General features: G+C 42.0%; 1 pseudogene; it reads left to right on the forward strand.

The window, feature by feature from the left end:
• The first annotated feature begins 4,980 nt into the window (after positions 1-4,980).
• Positions 4,981-5,735, forward strand: LOC126032067 (small ubiquitin-related modifier 1-like; annotated as a pseudogene).
• Positions 5,736-22,869: the final 17,134 nt, after the last annotated feature.

Here is a 22,869-nt window from a genome sequence, read left to right on the forward strand (position 1 = left end):
AGACCTTAATTTTTATAAAATGCACCTATTTTTTTCTTTTCTCTTTTTTGGGAGGAAGCAGAGCAGTGGGCACATACACAGACAGATGTCCTCAGAGACTCTTCCTGGCATAGGGAATCATGTCCTGCCAGGGACATGCAAAGCATGTGTTGAGTCCTTTGAGTTAACTCTCAGGCCTTTTAATATTTTTCTTTTATGGCTCATGATTTTTTGTTATACTTAAGAAAATACCCTCCCCCAAAGAAAATACCATATGTATCGATACTCTTCTTCTTTTTGTTTGTTTCTTTGTTTTTGGGTTACACCCAGTAACGCTCAGGGGTTACTTCTGGCTCTGTGCTCAGAAATGACTCCTGAGAGGAAGGTAGGGGAAATCTTTGTTTTGGGTAAAAGCAGGGTGTTCCAACAATTCACCCTTTTCTGTTCAAAAAATTGAGAAGGGCTGCATATGTATAGTTTTATTGTTCTTTGCAAGAGGCGGGAACACATTGGGGCCTGAGAGATAGCATGGAAGTAGGGCATTTGGCTTGCATGCAGATGGATGGTGGTTCAAATCCTAGCATCACATATGGCCCCTGAGCGCCACCCAGAAAGGAGTTAGAAAAGTGGCTATTAATTTGCATAGGCACAGTAAAAGTTGGAAAAATAAAGAGAAAAAAATTCTTTAGCAGCAAGTAAGGTGGTGAGGAAATTTTCTGATTTTTAGGAATCTCTGCTGGTGAGGGTAGACTTAGCTGTAAAAGCAATATAGGTTGGATTGTGCATGCATTATTCTCTAAAAATCACTTTTTCCGTAACTTTGTCTTATAAATATCACATTTTTTTCACAGACTTCTCTGAACATAAACATTAAAAATGTTTCTGGGGCCAGCGAGGTAGCGCTAGAGGTAAGGTGTCTGCCTTGCAAGAGCTAGCCAAGGAATGACTGCAGTTCTATCCCCCAGCGTCCCATATGGTCCCCCAAAGCCAGGAGCAATTTCTGAGCACTTAGCCAGGAGTAACCCCTGAGCATCAAACGAGTGTGGCCCAAAAAACAAAAACAAAAACAAAAACAAAAAAATTTGTTTCTACAGAAATACTTAATTTGAAAACAAGTTGCTAAATAGTCTTACACCAAGCTCTACAATCAATTACACAGAGTAATATGAGTTTAGACATCCAAGTTTCTTTTACATAAACTTCTCTAAATAAAATCATAAGAACCTTTCTGCAGATATACATAATTTGAAAATAAGTTGCTAAAACATTCTTATAATTAGCACTGTAATAAGAGTCTATAGTAATCACACTCTTTTCCATAGACTTCTGTGGATAAAAACATTAAAGCGTTTTTGCAAACATACTAAACTTGAGAATAAGTTGCTAAATGATATATAGAATCAAACAATACATTTTATTGTTTAATATGCATTTTAGATCTATGAGTCACTACTATATAAATTTCAATATGCTATTGAGGAAACATAGGCACAGAAAACAGTTAACTTTTCCAAGATTCAAGTCCTGACTGGTATGATTTTGGACATCTAGCAAAATCTGGAGACACTGATCAGCCAGGGTAGTGGTGCAACTGCAATCAAGAGCACAAACCAGGTTGCTGTATGAAAATGCAGATCTACAGAGCACATAACAGTTCCATATAACAGAAAAGTGTCCAGAACAAAATGCCCATTTGCCTCTATTGTTGTTTAGGGGACACAGCATTAGTCCTCAGATTACTCTTAGCTCCATGTTTGAGATTGCTCCATTGGTGCTGGGAATGGAGGTCAGGCCTGCAATGCAGCCTGATGAGCAAGCCTCAGCACTCACAGTACCTCTTAAGAGACACTATGCAAAAGGAAGGGAGCAAACTGAGTGGGTTTAAGAACTGCAGTGCAGGGATTGACTCTGGTGGAAGAGATGTAGTAACATAGCATTCCTAAAGCAGGGATGTGTTGATACTCTGAACCAAGGTTGGAATTTGAAACATTTATACAGAAGGGTGATAGTAGTGAAGGGATGAGTGGCAGTGAGGTAAGATGAAGAGGGGGAAAGAGAAGCAAAGAAGGAAACAAAGGCTGAGTGGCAGAGTTGGCACTTGAATCTAGTAATCTTGACTCCTTTTTTTTTGTGGGGAGGTGTTTGGGCCACACCTGGTGGTGCTCAGGGGTTACTCCTAGCTCTGCACTCAGAAATCCCTCCTGGAAGGCTTGGGAAACCATACGGGATGCTGGGGGTCGAACCTGGGATTATCTCAGATCAACAATGTGCAAGGCAAAGGCCCTAGCGCTGTGCTATCACTCCAGCCTCCAAGACCCCCTTTTCTATATTAACAGTCAATAGCAACCTAAGGAAGTTTGATTTCAGATAAAAGAACTGGAAGCATACAAAGTAGTTGCCTCTGTGGAAAGCTGGGGTGGAAAACACAGACCAGTGAACTATTGCTTCTCCGTGTCTGTTGTATGTGAATTTTTCTTAAAAACATGAAGAATATCTTAACGGCAATACATTTATTTTTAAGTAATGAATTCTATTTCAACCGAATCAATCTTTATTTATTTATTTATTTCGGGCAATACAGCACAGCTCAGGAGTTACATGCTTGAGAGACCACACGATTCCTACCTTTCAACTAATCACCCACTTTCTTTTTTCCTCCTTAACCCCTCGCCCCCAATCACCCACTTTCAAAGCACATGATTCGTTCATGGAACTGTGTATGGCCTTATTTATCACGTGTAAGAAGTGTTTTGAGTATTTAGTAAAACGTAATTTACAAGAGCCATCTCAGTAAATTTGAGAAGGATGGATGAAAAGAAGTTTCCTGAATACAACGCAAACACATATATGCATATACACAGCAAGAAAGAATTTTGATCTAGATTGGCAGCTTACACATCAAGTTCCAGTTTGCAAGACAAGCACTTCAGAGAAAAAAATCCTGAAGATCTACATTTTTAGTGGAAAAGCTATTTCAGATATTTTTTTTACAAGTAAACATGAAAAAAAAATAGCTTTACTAGATACAGAAGAGCAACTCTATCATAAAATATATAAATATTTATGCATTCAGACCATGCAGCATTTTCAAAATATTGAGAGTAAGTAAGAATGATTGTTGTTTTTAATAACTCTTTTGTTTTGGGGCCATGCCTGGTAGTGCTCAGGACTTAATCCTGGCTCTGCATTCAAGGATCATTCCTGGCAGGACTAAAGCCACCATATGGAGTGTTGAGGATCAAACTCTAGTGAGCTGTGTGCGAGACAAAGGTGCTACCTGCTGTATTATCACTCCAGCTCCTTTTTAGTAACTTCTTTTAGATTCATATATATCACTCTGTTTAAAAACTCATAATGAAAACACAACTTTTCCTTGAAAGCTCCTCACCTTCAGCTCTTTTGCAGGTAACACCACATTGCTGCTTTAGGAGGATATCAGCGAAGAACAAAAAGATGCCACCTTCCTGTTCTCAGGGCTGTGATACGTTGGCCCCACAGATGATTCGTCTCAGATCATCATTATCAACAATAACAACAACTAAGGGAGGAAGGGAGGAAAGAAGGGAGGTAGGATGGGAGGGAGGAGGAAGGAAGGGAGGAAGGGAGGAAGGTACTGAGGGAGGCAGGGAGGCAGGAAGGGAGGGAGAGGGCAAAAAAGACAACTTGAAACTCTTAACAGCAAATTCATGGTTAGAAAGTCCATCGTGGGGGCCCGGAGAGATAGCATAGCGGCTTTTGCCTTGCAAGCAGCCGATCCAGGACCAAAGGTAGTTGGTTCAAATCCCGGTGTCCCATATGGTCCCCTGTGCCTGCCAGGAGCTATTTCTGAGCAGACAGCCAGGAGTAACCCCTGAGCACCGCTGGGTGTGGCCCAAAAACCAAAAAAAAAAAAAAAAAAAAGAAAGTCCATCATGGGTGGCAGGAGACAGTCTGCGAGGAGCCCCAGCGAGGTCCTGCCTGCCCGAGGCCGCGGCTGTGCAGAGCGCCCGGGGGAGTCAGCGCCACCATGTTGGATCAGGAGGAGAAAGGAACTCTTACCCACTGCTGGTGGGAATGCCGTCTAGTCCAACTTCTATGGAAAGCGATACGGAGATTCCTCCAAAAATTGGAAATTGAGCTTCCATTCGACCCAGCTATTCCACTCCTAGGGATATACCCTAGGAACACAAGAATACAATACAAAAATCCCTTCCTCACACCTATATTTATTGCAGCACTATTCACAATAGCCAGGCTCTGGAAACAACCAAGATGCCCTTCAACAGATGAATGACTAAAGAAACAGATGAATGACTAAAGAAACTATGGTACATATACACAAAGTTTATATATATATTATGTAGCCGTCAGGAGAGATGAAGTCATGAAAATTTCCTATACATGAATGTACATGGAATCTATCATGCTGAGTGAAATAAGTCAGAAGGAGAGAGATAGACGCAGAATAGTATCAATCATCTATGGGTTTTAAGAAAAATAAAAGTCACTTTTGCAACAATCCTCAGAGACAATGAGAGGAGGGCTGGAACTTTCAGCTCAATTCAAGAAGCTCACCACAAAGAGTGGTGAGTGCAGTTATAGAAATAACTACACTGAGAACACCATAACTATGTGAATGAATGAGAGAACTGGAAAGTCTGTCTAGAGTATACAGGTGGGGTTGGGGTGGGATGGAGGGAGATTTGGGACATTGGTGGTGGGAATGTTGCACTGGTGAAGGGGGGTGTTCCTTACATGACTGAAACCTAATCACAATCACATTTTTAATCAAGATGTTTAAATAAAGATATTTAAAAAAAGTTTAAATTTTTTCAAATCATAAGCATAGAAGAATTTTTCTTTTTTCCCTTTCTATTTATTTTTATGGTACTGTCATGTGTCTTTAACTTCCTTTGTTGATTCCAAAGTATTTGTTTTTTGACACATTGTAAATGAAGCTTCATATTTTTATATTTTCCTCTTCTATGCAATTGTATAATTATAGAAATACAATAAATTTTTATGTAATTAAAAAAAAAACCTTCAACTGAGGACTTGGGAAATAAGAAGGAAGGAGAATACATAAAACTCAAAGTTATTGGACAGGATAGCAGTGAGATTCATTTTAAAGTGAAAATGACCACACATGTCAAGAAACTTAAAGAATCTTACTGTCAAAGACAGGGAGTTCCAATGAATTCACTCAGGTTTCTCTTTGAAGGTCAGAGAATTGCTGATAACCACACTCCAAAAGAACTGGGAATGGAGGAAGAAGATGTGATTGAAGTTTATCAGGAACAAACGGGGTCACTCAAGGATTTAGATATTCTTTTTATTTTTTTCTTTATCCTCAATCCTTTTTTATTTTTAAAAATAGTTCTTTTTGTAATGTGGTGTTCAAAAAAGAATTGAGAACAGGCACCCAGTCTCTTTAAAACATCTGGTCATTTGAATTCTAGTGCCCATTATTCATTATCATTTGTTTTCATTGTGCTGATTTTTGGTGATCAGACCTCAGCCTCTTGACATTGCTCTCCTTTTAGAAATGACGTGTGCACAGAGTAGCCACCTTTTGCAGGGACTGTGCATTTTCAGACTTGTGATAAGTAGGACCGACCAATGCGAGTGTCCGTAATGACTTTCCAATTGGCCCTGATGTTCTAGGATATGATCGCTTCACTCCTGGACTATAACTTTCAGTGGGAGATGGAAGTTTTTCAGAACTGAACTGTGGAAAATGACCTTTCCTTAACTTGAAGCTACTTTTAAAATCTGAGGGTATGTGTAAATTATCTTGGCTGTTAAATCCTTTGCTGGGTATTTGTGAAAATTCCAAGAATAATCTTATGGAAACTTTTTCATATACTACAGGTATGGACCAAAAAAAATGAAGAAGAAGATCAGATTGGAAACAAAATAAATGACAGCTGTGATGAGAGTCATGACTAACTTCAAAGATGGTTTCACTGGAGAAAGCATTTTAAGATTAATGAGAAAAAAGCTTGTCAGAAGATCCCAGAAAACTTCTTTCATTAGCAGTTAAAGCTATTCATACAGAAGTATATACAACTGAACACTGCTCTTTTTTTATTTTGTTTGTACTTTCTGGCCTGGGAGATGAGATTTAAATGGACATTGTACCAGCTTCATTAAAATAAAGTCCATCATGAAAGGCTAAAGAATAAGTAATGACTGATTATTTACTTACTCATTGGTTTGGGGAGCACACCAGTGGTTCTCAGGGGTTACTCCTGGAAGTGCTTGGAGAATTGATCATAGGTGGTGCCAGGGATTGAAAAGACTATGTACCTTTATCTCTAGTCTCAGTGATAGACTTAATGCCAACTCCACACCAGCAAAACTTAAGTTACATTTGTATAATTGTTTTTAGTTCTATACTTGAACTTTTTAACTGATCTGAAGAAGTACTAAGGAATTTACTCTTCCACAGATACAAATATGATAGGTTAAGCTTGTCTTCCATTTTTATAAGTATTTATTATACTTTTATAAGTATGTTATTTTATACATATTTATTAGTATAATTCTGAATTATTTCTAAATTGGTAAACAATTTCTACAGATAAATCACTTCTGTCAAGTTTTCTAAGAGGCATTAAAATAAAAATAATCAAAAAAAGTCAAAACAATCAAATTTTGCAGAGTGGGAGAGTATACCTGGTGAGGCTCTCAGGCTACGAAGACTCTGTGCTCCAGAATTACTCCTGAGGGCATTTTTAAGAAACCAGCTGATGTTCCTCAGCCTATTTCTCCAGCTAGCAACCAACTTTTAAGACAATTCTTAGAGTGATGCTTTGTTTTATTAAAAACTCCAACTCCACCTAACCAACCCTTTAATAATTTATTTTCTTGTATAGCAATTCACTCCCATCAGTTTGAAATCACACTCTTTAAACAGCATTAACTATAGAGCTTAACTTCTCTCTGGGTCTCAGTTTCTGGGAACAGTTTTTAACAGTCAAGATTAGCAGTCACAAACTCCAAGGCAAGTTCCTATAGGCTAGATTTAGATGACAGCATATTCGTATTAAATTACTTTTGTATGTTTAAACGTGGCCAAGTTTCAAAAACCAGAAGGGTTATGCTTATTTGTCATTCTTCCCTAAACCAGATTGAATAGGCAGTTACATAGCTTGCCAGGACATGTAGGAAACATGAATCAGAAACAGGACCAGCCCTAATAAAAATTGTGAATTAGGCAGTTGAACTTAGTGCCACACCCCTTTAATACTACATATACTTCCTTGATCCCCTCCCTTGGTATCATTGGGCCCAGAGGGTCATCCTCTCACTATGTCTCTCCTCTGCCAAATTCCTTTCTCCTTTGCCTCTCGTTCTCTTGTGCACTTGTTCTAAAATTTCTACTGGTTCCTTCTTATTGTTTAGAATTTGCCTTAGATTTTACCTTGTACTATCTCTCACCCTCAGGGTTTAGAGTGACAACACCCAATCTGATCAAATAATCTTCACTAAAGTATAGAGAGAAAGTTGGAAGGTAAAATGAATTTTAACTTAAATCTTCTAAACTTTGCAGTTTAACTCATCAACAACTGAAAGTGAGACTTTCCAAGGAGGCAAACTTTCTGGTGTGAAAAAAGTTTTGTTGAGAACCATTGACCCCATGACAAATCAAGTAAGACGAGGGTAAAGCTTTTAACTAAACATGAGACCAAACACATTCAGGGTTGCTAACAAGGTTTGGGCAGTTTGGGTCAGCAGGGGAAAATAAAAGAGTGAGGAATCCCAGATTGGTTTAAAAAAAAAATGGAAGCCAGAGAATGCCTCAATTAAGTTTTTCTAACTTAACATGTCACAGGACTACTTAACCTGGCACCTAATAAACAAATTCTAACACTTGTCTTCAGAATGAAAAACTTTAGTTACATATTTTCTTAATAAATCTAAGATATTAATTAAAATTTTATACAGATTTCATTGTTGTTTGGGTTTTTTAAATTTAGTGCTTTAATAAATTCAGCACAGCAAAAAGCAATCAATCAATAAATCATGCTTTTTAATTTACAAATGAGGGATACCAAAGAGACATCACAGGGGTTTAGGCATTTGCTTTGCATGCCACTAACCCTGGCTTGATCCTTGACACCACATACTGTCCCAGAGCACTATCAAGATCACTTCTAAGCACAGACCAGAAATAGCCCCTCAACATGTTGTGATCCCCAAGTCCCACAAATGTAAAAAATTAAAATATAGAAACTAAAATCTACAAATAAAATGTTGAGGATAAGAGCACTTGCCTTGCCTTGCATGTGTGAGATTCTAGATTGATCCTAGGAACTGCACCAAAAAAAATTACAAAAAGCTTACATACCTTTTTTAATTTTGGAGTGCTGAACATTGAAGGCTATTATATGGGGAGCATAGTTACTTTAGTTTTCTTCTCTATATCAACGAGGGACATATTGCTCAGTGAAGCTCGGTGGCTTACCAAAGTCTGGTCTTTGGAGACCAAATGCTGTGCTTTCTTTGTTCTGCACTATCAAGCTACCTCCCAATATTTAGAGTTTTCTGTGCCATTGCTGCCATGTAATTCCACATCCTCAGGGAATTCTCACATTTTAAAGAGGGTTTAGCTTCCACCCAAGGAAAATAACCTGTTTATTCATGGGCCTGAGAGTAATTGTAGTCCTATCTGGTTTCTGTCTGTGCATTTTTCCTGTTGCTGCTTTTTGGTTCACTGGGAAGTGTTACGGCTGCTGCACAAAGTTCTTCTTAAGCACTGTCAGAGCTGGTACTCCAGTTACCTGCTCACGTTTTGGTGGGTTTCTTATCTTGCTTTTGCTTCTCACTTGGGCAAAGTTCCCATCACAGTTCTTACTCTGTAAGCAAAAAGGGATATGTTTCTGGGCTTAAAAGGGGTTGGGGGGGAACACAAATATAGTTGGTACAAGCCAACGTGCAGATATTCACACTGAGATGAACACAAGAACCCAAATGAGAAAACTTGGTTGTTTATAAATATAGATTAGCCTAGGATTAATTTGGCTCAATGTATGTAAAAGTTGAGGTTAATGCCCCCCATTTAGAGGGGGAAATAAAGGAGGCATCAGGACCAAACAGATGTAAGACTACGAAGTAATAGGAGAGGTACAGAGGGGACCACATATTCTAGCAGCCCTGGGGGTGAAGAAGAGGATATGGGAGGCAGGACAAAAACGGAGGAGTAGGGAAGACAAACCGGTGATGGGAATCCCCTCTGATTTTATGTAAATATGTACCTAAAATATTATTGTCAACAATATGTAAGCCACTATGATCAAAATAAAAATTATGTTAAAAAAAAGTTGAGGTTAAAAAATCATTGGCATTTTAGGCATTTTAGTTTTAATATTTGGAGAAATAAACCGTCTCTGTATTTTTTTTAAATGGATAGATGCTTACATAGCAAAATGCACCTGGCCAGGAAAATAGCTCAGGGACAGAGTCTATGCTTTTTCTGTGAGATTCAGAGTTAAATCTCTGGTACCATACATACAAATAAAAAGAATGAGGAAAGAAAGAAAGGGAGGGAGGAACATACAAATAAAAAGAATGAGGAAAGAAAGGAAGGGAAGGAGGGAGGGAAGAAGGAGGAAAGAAAGGAAGTTAAGGAAGGAATGGAAGAAAGGAAGAAAGGAAAGGAAGGAAAGAAGGAAGGAAGGGAAGAAGGAATTGAAAGAAAGAAGGAAGGCAGGAAAGGAAGGAAAAGAAGGAAGGAAGGAAAGGAAGAAAAAGAAGGAAGAAAGGAAAGGAAGGAAAAGAAGGAAGGAAAAAAGAAAAGGAAGGAAGGAAGAGAAGGAAGGGAAGGAAGGCAAGGAAGGAGGTAAGAAAAGAAGGAAGGACATACAACCCTAGAATATAATTTAAGACCCTGAGCTAGATTCCTGGCTGCCACATCTTGTCTCAGTGTGTAATCACAGAGGCATTGCCATTTTGACCTCCAGCACCACCACTAAGTATGCAACCTTTCTTTTGTTTTTTTTGGTTTTTGGGCCACACCCAGTGGTGCTCAGGGGTTACTCCTGGCTGTCTGCTCAGAAATAGCTCCTGGCAGGCACGGGGGACTATATGGGACACCGGGATTCGAACCAACCACCTTTGCTCCTGGATCTGCTGCTTGCAAGGCAAACACCGTTGTGCTATCTCTCTGGGCCCTCCCTCTCACTTTCTTACATAGCTAGGGATGGGCATTCTTACTTTATTGCTGATTACAGTGAAATAATTGCTTTATTATATTTTCTAGTGTCTGTGTAAAACAGTTAAAAATTATTTGAATTTGGGGCCAGAGAGAGAGCATGAAGGTAGTGCGTTTGCCTTGCATGCAGAAGGTCAGTGGTTTGAATCCCGGCATCCCATATGGTCCCCTGAGCCTGCCAGGAGCCATTTCTGAGCGTAGAACCAGGAGTAACCCCTGAGCACTGCTGGGTGTGACCCAAAAAAAACCAAAAAAAAATTATTTGAATTCTTTCAAAGTTGAGGGGCCAAAGATATAGTCCAGCAGATAAGATGCTTGTTTCGTATGCAGCTAACCCTGGCACTACATGTAGTCCTCCAGAATAAGCCCTGAATGCCTAGAAATAGCTGCATGGTTAGCTATTTGTTCTGGGGATTGAAACCGAGGCACACACTCTAAAATTGAGCAACATCCTGGTTGCACTCACGATTGCAAGTTTTTTTGTTTGTTTGTTTATTTTTGATTTTGGGCTACACCCGGTGATGCTCAGGGGTTAATCCTGGCTACGTGCTCAGAAATCGCTCCTGGCTTGGGGGATCATATTGGATGTCGGGGGATTGAATCATGGTCTATCCTAGATTAGTGCTGCAAGGATTGCACCACTGCTCAGGTCCCTCATTACAAGTTTTGTGTGAGGAATACCCAGGATTAATCCTAGGCACCTGCACCACGTGGTTCCCCACGCTCAGAACTGGAACTTGCCCTGGAGCACTGGTAGATGTGATCCTACCCCCAATTAAAAAAAAAGTTTTTATTAAAAATTTCATATGATCACTCAAGATAGCCAGGAGTGATTTCTATCTGACTGCAGAGCCAGAAGTAAGCCTTCAGCACTGCTGGGGTGGCACAAAAGGAAAAAATAAAAGCTTTACCAGATCACTTGATCAGCTTGATTTTCCAAAATCTTTTCAATAATTGTGAATATGCTAATTCTTCACTTTGACTACTCATATATCCTCTAAACAATCTCAATAAGTTCCCCATGTTCCCCAATCATTCTTTTTTTTTTCTTTTTTTGGTTTTTGGGCCACACCCGGTAACACTCAGGGGTTACTCCTGGCTATGTGCTCAGAAGTTGCTCCTGGCTTGGGGGACCATATGGGACACCGGGGGTCCATATGGGACACTGCCCGGCCCCAATCATTCTTATATACCCAGACATTTTCTTTTAATTTTTTTTAAATTTGGGCAGATCATTTAAAATGTAGGAGTGGGTTTTATTAACAGTGTGTTTTACTTTTATCATATATCCAAAAAGAGATTAGGTAGTATCATTCTCTGTTGTCTATTTTTTAATCAGATTTTTTTAACATTTATTCTAAAGCCAGTCTTCCAGCTCCTGCAAAACAGCTCCTGCTCACGAAACAGCTTTGTCTACTTCTGTGAAAATTTCCAAAGCTGCACTATTTCTATCTTCCCTACGTTATGAATTAAGCTACTCCAAAATATTCTAGAGAGCGCTTCTTTTCCAATGCCCGAAGAATCCACTTCAGAAAGCAAGGAAAGACCAGTGGCAGGATTTCAGCTCTTTTATTTCCATTTCCCTGGGGCTGGTCTGTTATTCTCCTCACTCTTCTTGCAATACTTTGGTTTCAAGTCCTCTGTAGCACTTTGGCTTCAGGACCTCTCCTACAACGAACTGCCTTTACTTATCTTTACTCCTCCATTGCTCTTTAGAATTCAGTTCCAGGCCCGAGAGATAGTAATGTCTTCCATGGGATCAACCGGGGTTCAACCCTGACCCTACCAGAAGAGATTTCTGAGCACAGGAGCCAGGAGTAAGCCCTGAGCAGTGCCAGGAGTGAACCCACTCAGGAAAAGTCCCTGAGCACCATCAGCTATAGCCAGGAGTGGGCTCTTGAGCTAAGGCAGGAGTGACCCACAACACCACTGGACTTGCCTCCTTACTCCAAATAACTCAGGGGCTCCTCTTCCCTAGCTCGTCGCATGCAGCTAGCGCCTCTGCAGGCCATTGTCTGGGAGCCTGGCTCACCTCGCTAGAAATGGCCCCCAGAGTTTGCAGAGGGCCAGCCTGACCTCGGGGCTTGGGGTCAGCTCTGATGGCCAATCAGTAGGGCCCGGTCTCACCGAGGAACTAGTTAGCAGGCTTTCCCCCATTGCAGAGGCCAACACACCGCCTCTCGTCTCAGTCAACACAAGTTGACTTGTGTGAGGTGTGAGGTATGGATTAATTTTTAATTACTTACAGATGGTTAACCATTTTTTCCCAACACCATTTGTGGAAGAGATTCTTTGTTCCATATCAAGTTCTTGGCTCTTTTGGTCCAATATTAGTTGACTGTATATGTATCTCTGGCTATTCTATTCTAACCCACTGATCTGAGACTCTGTTTGCTCCAGTACCATGCTGTTTTAATCACTAATGGCAGCAGAGCAGCATTCATCGGGGGGGTGGGGGTCGTCCACATCACTGACCCCCGGGAGGCTGTGCAGGGCGGCCCCCCAGCCCTGCACCTGTGAGCGGGTCCAGCAGCCCACTCACCCTGGAGTCGCAGAGCACCCCAAACATAGAGTAAGCGGGTGTCCCCGAGCCCCTGATGGTTTAGGGTTGCCTGACGTCCAAGCAAGAAACTTTCATCTGGAGGTCACACCCCGCGCCCCTCCACCCTAGGGAAAGGCTCTGGATTTTCCCCGAGGGCCTTTGGGACGCTTTTGCAAGGCCTCTTCCCGGCGGGGAATGTGCCGCGAGGCCGGGCCGGTGCACAGCCGGGGCGGGCGTCCGTCACTCCCCGAAGCCCCAAAGTGCTGACGAAAGCTGCAAGCCGGGCCCCGAGGTTGCTCAGGTTTCCAACGTGGCCCCTGCAAGTCCAGCCAGGGCCAGCAGGGCCAGGGCCGAGCGAGCAAGCGAGCGAGCGCTGCCTGCCTTCTGCAAGAACCTTGCAGCACGGCACGGCGCGGCCCAGGAATGCTCCGAGCCCGGGCCCTGGGCCCTGGTTGCCACGGCAACGGGCGGCTGGTCTCCAGGGCGACCCAGGCCCGGGGAGAAAGGGGCGTGGCTAGCGGCGAGCTCAGCCAATGAGGAGTGAGGGAGTCGGCCGACTGACAGATTGATTGACAGGCCGGGAGGCGGGGCCGCGCGAGGTGGAGCCGGGGTGGTGCGAGCGGCCCGGGAGCTGCGGCGCGGTGCGGTGCGGTGCGGTGGGTGACACACGCCGCGAGCCCTGCGCCTGGGGATCGGCGTAAGTCTCCGATCCGCCTGGGCCCCGCCAGCCCGGAGGCCGAGGAGGAGATGCTGCACCCCTTGGCCCCCTGCTGCAGCTCCGCGTCCGGCTGCTTCGGCCCCCGCGCTCGGCGCTCCCGGAGTCCCGCGTTGCAGTTGCAGTTGCAGTAGCGGCCGCGCCGACGGGGGCCCCGCCTGGAGGGTGAGCAAAGGGGCTGGACGGACGTGAGGTGCAGCGGGTTTGGAGGTTTCGTGGGGCGGCTTGCTGCTGCTGCTAGTGCTGCTGGGGGGCCCCGATCGGCGGCTCCCGGGAGCCAAGCGCAGCGGGCGGCGAGGGCGGCGAGTTCTCCGGCCCAGCGCGTCGCCTTGCGGGGGAACGGGGATTGCAAACTTGGGGGGCGCTTTCTGAGGTTCTGCGGGTGCAAATGCAGGTGGGCATGGGGGAGAATCTCCCTTGAGACCCCCGAGCGCCCCTTTCCTCGATTTCCCCCCGCTTTCCCAACTCTCCGGAGCATTGCATTGCACTGGACTCTCCCTAGCGACTGGGCGGCGGCGGGTGGGACAGCCCGGGGTGGGGAGTAGTAGGTAGGACCGGGGGAGACCCGGGCAGCCCCTCTGGGCAACTTTTTGGGGCGCCGTGACTTTGTAGAAGGGAGCCAGACGCGCGCAGGACGCGTGCGGAGAACCTGGTACCAGGCGCGGGGAGAAGGGGCGGCGCTGACCCGGCCACCAGCTCGGGGGGTCAGGGCAGCGACTGTGCCCAGCCGGCTGGCTGCCCCGGCCTCGTCTTTGCTGCATGCACAGCCAGGTTTGGGGTGCGACTCAGCCAGCCGGCCTCACCCCAGCTCCGGGGTCTGTGGGGGCGTCAGGGAGAAAGCCAGAGCAGAGCTGGATTCCTCAAACGTTTTAAGCAGGGGGCCAGTTCACTGTCCTTTAGACCATTGGAGGGTCTGACTCTAGTCAAAACAAAACTTAGGAACGAATTCTTATGCACACTGCATAGATCTTATTTTGCAATGAAGAAACAAAACATACAAATACAGTATGTGGCCAGTTCACTGTCCCTCAGACCATTGGAGGATCTGACTCTTTAAAACAAAACTTAGGAACGAATTCTTATGCACACTGCATAGATCCTATTTTGCAATGAAGAAACAAAACATACAAATACAATATGTGGCCAGTTCACTGTCCCTCAGACCATTGGAGGGTCTGACTCTAGTCAAAACAAAACTTAGGAACGAATTCTTATGCACACTACATCTATCTTATTTTGCAATGAAGAAACAAAACAGATACAAATACAATATGTGGCCCGCGGGCCATAGTTGGAGGACCACTGGACTACAGAAGAAGGGGCCCTTGAAAAGGGACGAGTTTAGGGATCTTTGCAGTTTTTGCTCCTTCTCTCTGCCGCAACTTTGGCTGTCTTTGCCTTTGTCCCACTGGCATTATTTGCTTATCTATTGAGGGGAGAGGGGGAATTGCCGGCAAATATTTATTATAAGCACGCTTACTATGTTGCAGGTAATACACAGAGACACAGAGACACATGCCTTAGGGTGCCTGGCCAGGGAGATGTGCCAAGACCTGCAGCGCATATTTTGCGTGCCAGCAATTCTGGGTCTGGTCCCCTGCATTATTAGGCAGGCTCCCCAGGGGCCTCAAACGCCAGCACCTCTGAGTGGGGCCTAAAAATCTAGAGCAGTGAACCCAGGATAAATGGACATAAAAACCACCGATTTAAAGAAAAGATTTCGACTCTATCATAGGAGTTAAAAATGGTATAATTCGCCTTTCTGGGGGCATATTCTCAAGTACAAACCATGAGTGAGATTTGGCTCATCTGTTTGGGGTTCATCGTACTTGTCATGATTCAAGGAAATGGAATTTATTAATTCTCACCAAGAAAGCTAGATCAAAGTCTTGCTGTATGCTAGTTAGAATAAGCCAAAGTGGTGGTGGTGGTGGTGGTTGGGGGGCAGGATGGGAAAATCACTCGCGGCTTCTATGTTAATGAAACGGATATTTTTCTAGCCCATTTATTCCATAGCTCTCGTGGATCGGAGAAAGGGACCACTGGGGAGAAAATTACTGCTGTGTTCTGTTTTTTTTTTTTTTGGCATTTGTTACTTTATTTTATTTTATTTTATTTTTTTGGGGGGGCTTTTGGACCAGACTCAACGGCACTCAGGGTTACTCCTGGCTCTGCGCTCAGAAATTGCTCCTGGCTTGGGGGACCATATGGGATGTCAGGTCCGTTCTGGATCCGCCGCTTGCAAGGCAAACACCCTACTGCTGTGCTATCTCTCCAGCCCCCTCCATTATTTTATTTTATTTTTATTTTTGGTTTTTGGGTCACACCTGGCAGCGCCCAGGGGTTACTCCTGGCTTTGCGCTCAGAACTCGCAGCTGGCAGGCTTGGGGGACCTTATGGGATGCTGGGATTCGAACCACTATCCATCTGTGTGTAAGGCAAACGCACTAGCGCTGTGCTATCTCTCTGGCCCCATTTATTATTTTAAAAGAAATCACAAAATATTTTTTTTATCTTTATTTAAACACCGTGATTACAAACATGATTATAGTTGTATGATTACAGTCATGTAAAGAGCACCCCCCTTCATCGGTGCACAAAATATTTTTGTGGTAAAATTAAATGGTAATATTACTTAAAAGGAAGTGAAATACTTGATCATGGGTATAATTCAGTGATTAAACACTTGCTTCCCATGTGTGAGACTAGGCTCTGGGTTCAATTCAGCATCAGAAAAACAATGAAATGCAACGAAAGGAGCTGCTCCTCCAGGCAGTATAAAGGGCAGTGTATATGCTTTCATGCTGGAGGCCCCAGGCTTGGCCTCAGTGCTTTGAGAACAGAATGTGTAGGAGTAGCCCTGAGTCTCCAGTGTCCTCGGTTCTCTCCTCCGTCCCATTTCCCGCCTCCCCCCCCCCCCAAAGGAAAGGCAGATACAGTATCATTCTCTGAGCCAGTCCTTTTAGAAATTGCTCCTGTCAACATAACAGTAATTCCATATTTTGAATATGCTTTGGGAAAAGTCTGTGCCAATAATTAAAACAGTGAGCTGAAGTTATTCTATCAGATGTCAGATGCAACCAAATATAACCTATTTGAATTCCTATCACCTTATAACTACTGTCACTTTTCAGGTAGAAAACTGAAAAAGGAAAAAAAGACATTGGGTCCAAATAGTAAGTCCAAAAGGGAAAATTGAAAATCATTTGCTCTGGATTACAACCCCCTTTTATTCCTCTGAGAAACATTTAATTCAAGAATGATGAGGTGTTGAACAACTCAGAAAGTGGAATTTTAAAAGACAGGCTTTTCATTTTAATTTTTATTAAGACATCGTGATTTAAAAGGTCGCTCATAATAGAGCTGTATGGGGCATGCAGTGTTCTAACACTAGTTTCACCTACGTGTCTCTCCCCTCCACTGATGTCCCCTGGTTGCCTCTTACCTAGCAACCTGCCCCTGTGGTAGGCATATAACAAATTTATTTTATTTTATTTTATTTTTGTATTTGGGTCACACCTGGCAGTGCTCAGGGATTACTCCTGGCTCTTATGCTCAGAAATCGCTCCTGGCAGGCTTGGGGGACCATATGGGATGCATGCAAGGCAAACGCCCTACCTCCATGCTATCTCTCGGGTCCCAACAAATTTATTTCATATGATTTACTTCAACAAAACTTAAGTGAATTGGAAAATGGAATTACCAGAAAATAATCAGTACAGATCAATTTGTAATGATTAATTGCTAAGTGTTTTTTAACCAATGTAAATAAGATACTAATTCATTATTGAAAATGTATAAAACCCCTTAGCACACTAGGAAGATAGTTTTTTAAAAGATAGCTTTTAATGAGGAAATAATCCAGAACTTTCAGTAGCTTCAATTAAAGTTCCCAACTCACTATGACTATGTCATCTCAAAATTATACTCTTCGGGCAGCATTTGAGTCTAGAGCATAAAATATAAACTTCTCTAAAATTTTTCCTGCTTAGTTCAAGGCATTGAATAGGTGTCCTATCTAATGCTCTAGCCTGTGAGGTAGAAGACCAGTTGTCTGACTTAGAACAGGAAGGTAGTAACAAGTCCTGAATGAGTGAGCATAGAGGCCAGTGTCTCTGTGAAGTGTAGACTAACTTGTTTTTCCTGGGGCTTGCTGTCAGCTCCTAAGGAAATACAGGAATGGTGACTGGTTCAAGCACCTGTTTAAGCATGTTTGACTTACGCAGTGCTTCACCACTGAATGCTGCTTACTTTGGTCCTTCCTTTTGCTTCTTTCAATTTTATTTAAGGCCACTGTGAAAAGTCACTGAAACAAATTTCTGCAGGGGTACAAAGAATTTAGACACCACTGTTTGACAATTTTGTAGATACTACACAAAGACATTATGTTCTAGGACCTGGATGATAGGACAGGAGATGAGGCGCTAACCTTGCACTTGGATGATTCCGGTTCCTTCCCAGCACCTTATTTGGTCCCCTGTTAGGAGTGATCCCTGAGTACAAAGGCAGGAGTCAGCCCTGAGCACTGCAGGGTGTGACTCCTACTCCCCTCCCCCCAAAACAGTAATAAATATGCTTTCCAGGATTGAAGAGGTAGTTTAGGGTTCAATCTCTGGCACCTCAGGGTCTCCACTTTTTGAGCACAGAGTAGTCCCAAAGCGTGACTGGGAGTGAGCCACGCCTCAATAGGGCTTACTTTCTGAATCTGTTACTATTCACCTTCCAAGGTATTTTGAATATATATATAAACAGAAGTAGCAGTTGCAAGTTGGCATTCAATATTTATTTTGTTTCTAATATTTTTCATAATTAAAAACAACAAGATGATTGTCCTATTATTTCTCAATGTTTAGAACTCATAATTCATGTTTAGCACTTTAGGGTCTCTTTTGTTGTTATTCTTTGGTTATCCAAAGGCTGTTTTTTTTTCTACCAGCAGATAAATATTTTAGGTTGAGCATTGCATTTTTACTTAATAACTATCTGATTTCCTTTATAGTTTGGTGCTACTCATTCTGGCTCACATGAAATCATCAAAGTAGCTTTTAAAAATAGTTATCACTATCTTCAGAAATGTATTTAAACCAACTAAGCCACCCTTTTGGGAAATGAGACCAGGAATACATTTTTTTGGGGGGGGTGTTTGGATCACACCTGGCAATGCTCAGGGGTTACTCCTGGCTTTGTGCTCAGAAGTCACTCCTGGCAGGTTCGGGGGACCATATGGGGTATGATTCGAACCACCGTCCTTCTTCATGCAAGGCAAACACCTTACCTCCATTCTATCTCTCCAGCCCCAAATGGGATGCTGGGATTTGAAACACCACCGTCTATCCTGGTTTGGCCGCATGCAAGGCAAACAAACGCCCAGAGCATTATTGCTCTGGCTCAGGAATACATATTTTTGGAAGTATCTTAGGAAATCACAACTTGGACCCAATTAGAAAATCAATATTCTCCTCTTCTGTAGAAAATTGTATAGAAAATTTAGTTCATGGAAACATGTCAGCATTTTTCTTGGGGGGCTACATCCGGTGATGCTCAGGGTTTACTCCTGGCTATGTGCTTAGAAATCGCTCCTGGCTTGGGGACCATATGGGATGCCGGGTGATGGGACTGTGGTTTGTCCTAGGTTAACGCATGCAAGGCAAACGCCCTACTGCTTGCACACCACTTCGGCCCCATTGGCAGCATTTTTATACGGAATTTTTTCTTCTGTATAACTCATAAGAAGTTTTGTTTTCGTTTCTTAAGGCATGACTCAAGCACCTAACACATCTATAGGAGAATTGCTATTTGACTCAGAATACAGGATTTTAGGAATTTAAGAATTTTAATTTCTCTCTGTTTGCTTATAGCTGCACTATAGTCCTTAGTTAAATCAGTTAAAGTTGGATAGAGTTTTAACGTAAAGTTCCTTATTTCCACTGTTCCTATTTTAAGTTTTTCAGTTGTCATTTGTGGCTGGCTATACCAGACAGTTCAGATAAAGAAAATTATAATAGATTATTTTAGAAGGCCCCATATTACATAACAATTTTAAAATTTGTGTCCTAATTTTTCATTATCTGCATGAAAAAGCATATATGCATTATATATCCATTCATTTCTTTTTATATGTATTAATTTCCTTCAGATTTATACCTCAAATAATTATTACTATTCCTAGACTTGGGAGCAAGCTGAAGTTCATCCCTGGCATATAGAGGGCCCTTGGTTTGATCCCTGACACTGCATAGCCCCCCTGTAACCTCTGGGTATAGACTTGATGACCCCCCCCCAGTACTGCATGGGTACCCAAAACAAAGTAAAATTTTTTATTGTTTTTACAAGTGCAGAAAAATACTACCTATTTGATGATCATATTATCTCTTTTTTTATTCTGTTCTACTTGTAGTTCATTCTTTTCAAAATTAAGTGGGAGGAGAACTTGAGTGTCCTTGAATTTATGGCTTTTATCAGATACTTCAACCAATGTCTTCATTGTCTTCAGCTTGCAGTAGTTTCAGGCCTGGAAATGTGATGCACCAAACTGAAAATAGAAAAAGTGATTTCAACTTTGTGTTGACTTTCATTCAAGGTCTTCTTATCTAATGAAGATGTTTTTTTCTTATATTTTTGAAACTTCTCTCCCTTCTTCCCTTTGTCACTACAGCTGTAACACACACTGGATTATGCCATCTTCGCCCATAATTACACAGTGCTTGCATAGTTAGTTACTGTGGTTGTGCTCATGTACACTCACACTAGGGCTCACATTGGGCCTTACAAACCATTGCTGGGTTTGTGTTTTGGCTGTGGGATGGGTGACTGGAAGTAGTGATCTCCAGCATACAAAAACCAATTCCTCTGAGGTTAAACCACATCCTGGGTTCATCCTGTGAATCTTTTGGTGGCCATAACTGTGATTGAATATTTCAATAGAAAGGCATTTTTATTAATTTTAGTATGAATATACAGATGCCTAAGTGACAAAGCAACCCCTTAAAATAAAATCTCCAATTTTGGATGATTGGAAACTAACACTATGTATTGAATTTTAATGATATTCTGCACTTAGCTACTAAGCATAGCTTAGATGAAACTATGCCACATAGTTTAGCCTCACCTGTACCCTCGCCGATAAAAAATACTCTTGATCAAAGTTTTCTTAATTGGGTTAGTGTATTTAGAGAAGAAATGGGAACAAATGATATTTAATTTAAAGAAGTTAACATTTTTCCTTATAGGTAGTATATCTATTTTCATGTGCACATTTTTAAAAAAATTTTTTTATTTAAACGACTTTATTACATACATGATTGTGTTTGGGTTTCAGTCATGTAAAGAACACCACCCATCACCAGTGCAACATACCCATCACCAATGTCCCAAATCTCCCTCCTCCCCACCCAATCCCCGCCTGTACTCTAGACAGGCTTTCTATTTCCCTCGTACATTCTCATTATTAGGATAGTTCAAAACGTAGTTTTTTCTCTAACTAAACTCATCCCTGTTTGTGGTGAGCTTCATGAGATGAGCTGTTACTTCCAGCTCTTTTCCTTTTGTGTCTGAAAGTTGTTATTGCAAGAATGTCTTTCATTTTTCTTAAAACCCATAGATGATTGAGACCATTCTGCGTCTTTCTCTCTCTCTCTCTGACTTATTTCACTCAGCATAATAGATTCCATGTACATCCATGTATAGGAAAATTTCATGACTTCATCTCTCCTGACAGCTGCATAATATTCCATTGTGTATATGTACCACAGTTTCTTAGCCATTCATCTGTTGAAGGGTATCTTGGCTGTTTCCAGAGTCTTGCTATGGTAAATAGTGCTGCAATGAATATAGGTGTAAGAAAGGGATTTTTGTATTTTATTTTTGTATTCCTAGGGTATATTCCTAGGAAGTATAGCTGGGTCGGATGGATGGGAGCTCGATTTCCAGTTTTGGAGGAAGTCATGTGCACATTTTGTTATTTACTCAGGTCAGATCAATTTGCACCCAGTACATTGTTTTGTTGGAAGAATGCCCAATCCATTTTTTGTTTATTTGTTTTTCGCTTTATGGGCACACCTAGCTGTGCTCAGCTTGCTTTGGACTGCACTCTGGCAGGTTCGGGGACCACACCAGGTGCTGGGGATAGAACCCAGTTTGGCCTTCTGTAAGGCAGGCAGCTTATCTGTAGTGTTATACTTTCTGACCCTCAAACAAAATATGTTATATCTGCTGCTCTCTCCCACAGGTAGGGAAGCCCCGCCCAAGCACGCCGCTGGCGCAAAGGGACCCACCCCGCCCCCGCAGGCTTTCTGCTCTCTCCCACAAAATATGTTATATCTAATTTCACTTTACATTTTAGATCCTTTTCAACTCATCTAATGTCATCTTTGGGTCCTGATTGAAATGAATCATCTTTGCTGAACTAAAACTAAAGTAGAATTGTTATATAAACAGACACTGTGGTAAAGCAATTGAAAGCTGGTTATTTTTCTTTTGGAAGAAAGATATAGTTTGGGTTTTTATTTTTAGTTACTTTTTCAGTGATGGAATCAAAACCAGGGCTGCTGAAAGCGTGTACATTTGTTTGTTTTTGTTTTTGTTTTTCCTCCAACTCCTCCCTGGCCTGGAAGTTTTTAGAGTAAATGAACTCTTTTAGGAAATGAAGTTTCATTTGAATGTTACTTAAGCACTTTTTAGAAAAGTGTAATTAAAAAATAAACATAAGCAGCTGGGATGTAGGTCAGTGTAGAGTATATTCTTGGCATTTTTGAGACCCTGGCTTCAGTCTCCAGAGCAACAAAAAGAAGCATCTAAAGTATGAAAAGTGACTAAATTGCTTTAGGTCATGGTGTAGTCAAATATGTCTCTGGCACTTTTTTTTTTTGTTTTGGGGTCACTCTATCAGTGCTTGTGGTTTACTCTTGGCTCTGTGCTCAGGGGTCACTTCAAGTGCAGACCTGGGACTGCATGGGATTCTAGGGATTGAACCTGGGTTAGCCGTGTGCAAAACAAAGACCCTTCGTGCTGTACTATCACTTCAGCCTTTTACATTTTTTTTTCCTGGTTCTAGTTTCTGTTTTTAACCTAAGGAATAAACTTCAGGTGGTGATTCATGTGGAACATTTCTCAATTTTCTAAGAATTATATGGAAGTTGAACAAAGCTGAAACGTATCTTTTTTGTTTGTTTAATCTTGGGGGCCATTCCCCGAGATGCTCAGGGTTAACTCAGGGTTTGTTCTGGCTCGGGTCACTCCTTGTGGGCACAGGGGAGCATATGGGATGTTGGGGATTCAATCCCTGTGTGTGTGTACAAAACAGCTGAACTATTCAGCCCCCTAATATGTATTCTTTTGATTGGACTTCATAAATTCTGGGTAATTCAAAACCATAATTGAAGCACTTTTAAAATAATATTAATAACGTAACTTTATTTGAATTTATTTATTAATTTTTTT

Source organism: Suncus etruscus, chromosome 16 (genome assembly GCF_024139225.1).
Source record: "Suncus etruscus isolate mSunEtr1 chromosome 16, mSunEtr1.pri.cur, whole genome shotgun sequence".
In the NCBI taxonomy this organism is placed as follows: Eukaryota; Metazoa; Chordata; class Mammalia; order Eulipotyphla; family Soricidae; genus Suncus; species Suncus etruscus.